A 6098-nucleotide genomic window follows, 5' to 3' on the forward strand; every position below is an offset into this window, starting at 1 on the left:
CAGAAGTGGAATATTTACATCACTTGCTTGAAATCAGTTGGAACGGGGAGAAAAAGGCATGTTTGTTACTGGCAGGCTTGTTTTGTGGTGAAAACTCTTCCCTGGGTACATTCCCCAAACCCTCATTTTCCCCCCAAATCCCTGTTTTTTCTGCCCCACCTGATCACGGCCAGAGGCACCACCAGCCTCGCAAGATCCCATATCCTCATCTTTTTCCTTGTTTTCCCAACTTTTGAGCCCCAACCCCCCATTTTTTCCCCCCAAATCCCAGCCCAGAACACCCCAAACCCTAATTTTTTTTTTTCCCCAGAAATCCCAAGTTTGGTGCCCCATATTCTCCAGAAGTGACTGAATGAGGAGACACCCCTGTACATTTGGTTTACAGAATCTCAGCACATTGGACTGTGACAGTGATCATTTTTTTCCTGGCTGTGTTTTGATGCAGGGGAGCAGTTTGTGCGACATCTGGATAATGCAGGTGGTGTACATGGGACTAAAGAGCATCACAAGTCGTCTTTATCTGCTGCTTTTTGTTACAGGACCAACAAAATCTTTGTGAGAAGGTGAAAGGGTTCATCCTTGTGCTCTTGGTGCTGTGTGCACTGTTTAATGCACAGAGTGTCAAGCACCATAAAATATAAAAATCAGTGTTGAGGGTTGAGAATGAGGCCAGTTGCGTTTCTCTTTGCCTTTGTGTGACAGTAAAAGCTTCTGTTTGACTGTGCTCTGCCGACATGTGACCCTAGGAAGTCAATCTGTGGTTGCAGACAACCAAATCTTGCCTTTCAAGTATTCCTGAGTGGGCCTGTACATCTGGACTGGTTGGGTTTGTCCCTGTTGGGGTGAGGGTTGTCTTTCAGATTTGGAGATGTTTGTTTTTCTGGTGGAAAAATGTTTTATAGAAGCAGAACGCACCAAGCAGCCAAAGGTAGAAGATTTTTTGCTTCAAAAGCAGAGATTTGCAGTCAAGCTGTCTTAGCCCTGCAGTCTGACTGAGGCCTTGAAGTCCCATCTCAGATCCTGGATGATGAAACTGCTTTGCTGCCAAAAGAGGGGAAACAATCTGCATTTACCTCCGGTGTGCTGTGCTGGAAAAGCTGCTGTCAGCTGACACAGAGGTGAGCAGGCACAGAGTGAGTTGTGGTGAAGGACTCCCATATATAAAGGGCTTGGAGATGGTTTGGATCCCCTCCAAAACGTGGTGCCTCAGCTGCTTCTTCCCCCCGTAACGAGTCAGCAGCTCCACCTGAGGTCGATAAAAACGTGTTGGCATCAGACCTTGTTTTTCTGCGGCCTGAGCAATCTGCCTGGCACACGAGCTGGGGGTCAGGGTGTTGCAGTGAGCTGTACAGTGTGTTTTGCAGATATTTTTCACTCCGTTGTTGGCAGGGCCCCAGGCTACTGCGGCTCACTCCGTTGACTCTTGCACTCGCATTTCCAATTTTCTTTGCATGAGAGCTCAATCTATCACAGGCAGCCTTTCCACTGGCCATTAATTCTCACTGACTGGCTGATTGACTGGGCTCCCGTGCTGCATCACTTTGGAAGTTAATAGGATTACTAGAACAGCTCACGTGGTGACTGTGAAAAACAAAAAAAAAGAAAAAAAAAAGAAAAATAAAAGAAAGGAGGTGATAGCCAATTTGTCAGGATTCATCCAGTGAGTTCACCTCCTCTGGGTTATCCAAAATTGCATGTGACTGGTGGCAGCCTTAGTGGGCCGGTTGTCATGTTGATTGACAACTCCACGGCAGAGTGTGAGGGAGCTGGTGTAAATTAAATGAAGATGCAGTGACAGTGGTGGCTCGGGGCTGTCAGCAGGGGACATCCAAACTGCAGAGCAACTCTGAGCTCAAGGCTGGGCTCCAGCACTCTTCTGTGCTGTGTTATTGTTGCCTTTACACTAAAGAACTTCAAAGCTGTCTAAGGGCAGGTGTGTTTCCTGGTGCTTTTCCCTTCTGATTGAAAATTGTAGATTTGTAGTTTGCATCCTTTTTTTTTTTTTTTTTAACTGGGTACTGAGGAAGACTGAGGAGCAGAGAAGGTTTACATATCTTTTACACTGGGTTGAAAAGAAAGTTAATTCCTGTTTCTCCTTCCCTTCAGCTCCTCCTTCTCCCAGGACGTGTCCTGTTTCCTCTTTTCCATTCCTGTGAAGAGCAGGCTTTGGGTACTGTGGACAGATCTGGTTCTCTCTGCCTGGTTGATTCTGAGCCCAGAGAAAGTGAGAAGTGGGGAGATGATCTCCAGGGAGGGAATATATGAAGCAGTTTTAAAGTGAAGATGCTGCTGTTCCTGCAGGTTTGAGGAGAGCTGTAGTGCCTCCAAACAGAACAATTTGACTTCCATAAGGTTATTCCCCACATATTTCAGGTATTCAGGATATTCAAACACTCCTGATTTCTTTTTTTCTAACTCTGGGTGCTGCAGTTCTCTCTCAAGGCCGGAAGTCCTTCAGAATCTGTTCTTCAGATGCTGGGTTGGTGCTGGTTTGTTTTTCATTCTTGTTGGGAACAAAACAGAAGAAGAGTTTCCACTGCCTCCTTGTCCTCACAAAAACACTCAGCAGTTTTGGATGGAGGGGAGAAAAAGGTCGATTCTTTCTTCCTGAGCCTTTGCTTCCAAATGAAGTGTTCTCTCAGCTTTCCTCCCTGCACCTGGAGGACGTGTCACCCTCAGCTTTTATATCAGTAAGGCTGCTCTAACTCTCCCCTTCTGATTTTATGGAAACAGTGATGTGTGATTCCCATGATGCAGCTTGTGCAGCTCGAAAGGCAGCAGTTCCTGTGAGATCCCCATGGCCACAGGAACAGGAGTGTTTCCAGATCCATCTATTCCTGCAGCACCATATGCCAGTCCCAGGGGGACTGTGAGCTGCTGGAGTTGGGTGTCCTCACATGAGAGGAGAGAAGCGTTGATGAGGATGACAGGTGCAATTTGCAAACGTGGATAAGCAAAAATCCCAAGGCTGATGGTGGTAGGGGATAATTTGGGAGCTGAATAGGCCGTTCCTCTCAGAACAGCACTTACAGACTCTGCAGGCACAGGTTTTTGTCCCAGTGGAACAAAGTCTGTGTCCTGGGGGAGAAAAAAAAAATGTTGGTTTATATTTTTTCAAAGACATTTGTCTGATAAACTGATAGTTCTGCAAGTCGTGATTAGCCTAATTAAAATAGAACCAGATTGCCATTTATCAGATTGGTTTCCCTGTGCAGAAATAAGCTTTTCTGATTTAATCCTGTGCCTACACAATGGACACAGTTACCTGTGTATCAGCAAGAGAGCTAAAATACCAAAGCTCCTATGTGTGAAAAACACTCACACTCCATTCTGAAAGTTCTTCTTTTATGTTTAAAGAGGTGCAACTAATCAGGTAGTTCATCCCCACAGCCTTTCTTTTCCTCTCAGCTTTGTTATCTAAAAGGCACTGAGGTAAAAACAAGAAAAAACCCAAACAAACCAGCTCATCTGCTGAAATAGGAGCAAGTCAGAAAACTGTCATCTTTTACAATGCACAGCTCTCACAGGAACCCTGTTCTTTTACGAGGAGGCAGGAAAGGATGGGTTTAGAAAAAAAATATGTCAGCTCTCAAACACAGATGGTGAACTGAGCTTCATTAATATTTTTATCAGGGTGAAGAGGCTGCATGGAAAAGCTGATGTAGTTTCAGGGCAAAACGAGGCTTGTATGATTTCCTTTTACACAGAACAAAAAAGCTTTTAGTCTTGCTAAGTTAACAATAAAGGCAAAGGCAAAGCTACATCTCCAGGGAGGCATCCAGTGTGTGTTTGCTGTCTGCAGATAGATGAGAGCTGAACAGCTCTCAGAGCCACAGTTCAAAGGAAAAAGGGGCTGCCAACAGCTCTGCAGGTTGTGTGGGGTGATGCCTTCCCTTTACACAGGGATTTCTCCCATCTGCTGATGAGGGGGAGGAAGATTCGTGTTGGGCAAACTGCACTTTGGAAGGAAGGAACTGAGTGATGCTTCCAAACTCGAGTTATGTTCTCAAAGCAAGAGCTACCAGGCCAAGCCAAGGCTGGAAAAGCTGCCTGGGAGGTTCAGAGCCAGCCTGGAATGTGCCTCTGGCAGGATGTGTCTCTCTCTCAGTCCCAGCTGTGCCTGCAGGGCAGCAAAGACCTCGAATAAGCTGGCAGGGAGCAGGTTCTGGTGGTGCCAACAGCCTGGCACAGCCCCTCAATGTGCTCAGCTCCAGGCAGGGCTGTAATTGCTCTGTGGAGACTCTAAATCAGCAACTGCAACCTGCACAGTGCACACCCTCTTGTCAGTTGAGCAGCATTTCCCTCCACTGCTCTGGGTTTAATTTGTGTTCAGCTTAGACTGTCTTTAAGGACTGATTGCACTGCCATGTCTGTGGAACCTTCTTTCAGAGCAGTCAGAAACAAAGGCACGTTAAGGAATCCCCTGATAGAAAGACATGCATTTCACCAGCCTGTCCAGCCGCTGCACCACCTTGAAGTGGGTCACACTTCGATCTCTGTGTCCAGAAAATAGATGGGGTTTCATTTGCTATCCTGGATTTTTGTTTCCATGGACCCTTATAGTCCAGCAACAACAGCAATTCCCTTTTTTCCCTGGTAAACAGAAGGAGGGGAGCTGAGTGTGTTATGCCTGGATATGCAAGGCTTGCAGATTTTGTATCTGCACAGCTTCTAGCGACGCTCTGATTACGTTTTATGGTTTTCTTTTTGCCTTGTTGGCCTTATGAAATGTATGTCAAGAGTGTAAGAGGATTTTAAAAGGGTACAAACTGCTTATTAAAGATCCCCAAAGACCAGTAGGGAAACAGTTTGCCTTGCCAGTGGAAGTTGCTTCTCCCAAGATAAATTTGTTTGCTTTTAGAGCTGTCAGGGTGATTTCTTGGTGTCTGGTTTATGGTGATGAATTGTACTTTAGGTTGCTCTGTGTCTGTAAACTCCTGTGGGTTTTTTTTTTTTATAAGAATCTTGAAACTTTTCTGAAATGGAAAGAAGAGTTATGTTGGGAAGTGAATTTTTGTGCTTTACTTCTTTGGGGGGAAAAAAAATATCCTGGACAAATCTGTTTCCTGTCAAATTCTGAGATTTTCCAAGATCCTCCAAAAGCTTGAAAATAGAGCAAGAGTGAAGAATCTCACATTTAAAAAATGGCACAGGAACAGGAGGTTTCCAGCTCTGACACATGCTAATAATATCTTGGATGGTTTTGAGCAATTCCTCATGAGGTCCTGAATCATGTTATAAAACCAGCCACCAGGAAGAATAATACTGAAGGTCTAAAGAGTTTATGAGCCATCTAAAAACCCGTGTCCAGTCCTGTAACCAGTTTAATTGAGCCTCAGGGAGTGCTGGAAGATTTTAGCTCAGTAGATGACAGCTCCTAGGAAGGTTTCCTAACACATTTGGAAGAGAAAGTGTTGGAGACCAAAAAGCACTGAAGGTCCCAGGTGGGCCAGGAGTGACTGGAATGGTTCCTATTGGCTCATCTGGTGGAAATGGTGCTTCTCAGGCAGATTTTGCTCTTCCTGCTCCTGGTTTAAATCCAAAACTTCATTCTGTCACTGTTTCCATGCCCTGTACTTCCAAATCTGCCTTTTGTTCCCACGGCAGCTCAGATTAGCAGTGCCTTCTTTTAGGGAATTTTTTTACTCCAAAGATAATCCTCTGTTTTACTGTAGACATCATGTAAGCAGAAGATGGGGTTTGCATGTCTGGAGCGAGACTTCGCTTAAAAATTTTTATTCAGCTACCCAGAGAAAATGCTGGGTTGAGTTTTTGCCTTCCTTTGTTAATTCCAGTAATTATTGCATATTTTATCAGTCTGGCAGCTGCATCTAATGCAGTCTTTCCTGTTTCATTCCATAAGCTCTGTACTGGGTAGAAAAAGGGCCATGGGTAAGTCTTGTGCTTGAGTGGAAATGTTTTAATGTGTTCATGTTCCCCCTCCCACCTGATCCCCCCCTTTGTCTTTACGTGAACTGCAACGTGACGATCCCACTTCCACCAAAGCCAACAGAAATGCTCCTGTTGGCCTCCCTGTGCACACAGGGCAGGAATGGTCCCTGTAATCTCTTTCTTCCACAGTCTCTCTTGTTCTGTTG

Source organism: Empidonax traillii, unplaced genomic scaffold (assembly GCF_003031625.1).
Source record: "Empidonax traillii isolate 1590-97213 ecotype Southwest subspecies unplaced genomic scaffold, ASM303162v1 scaffold571:size529327, whole genome shotgun sequence".
Lineage (NCBI taxonomy): Eukaryota > Metazoa > Chordata > Aves > Passeriformes > Tyrannidae > Empidonax > Empidonax traillii.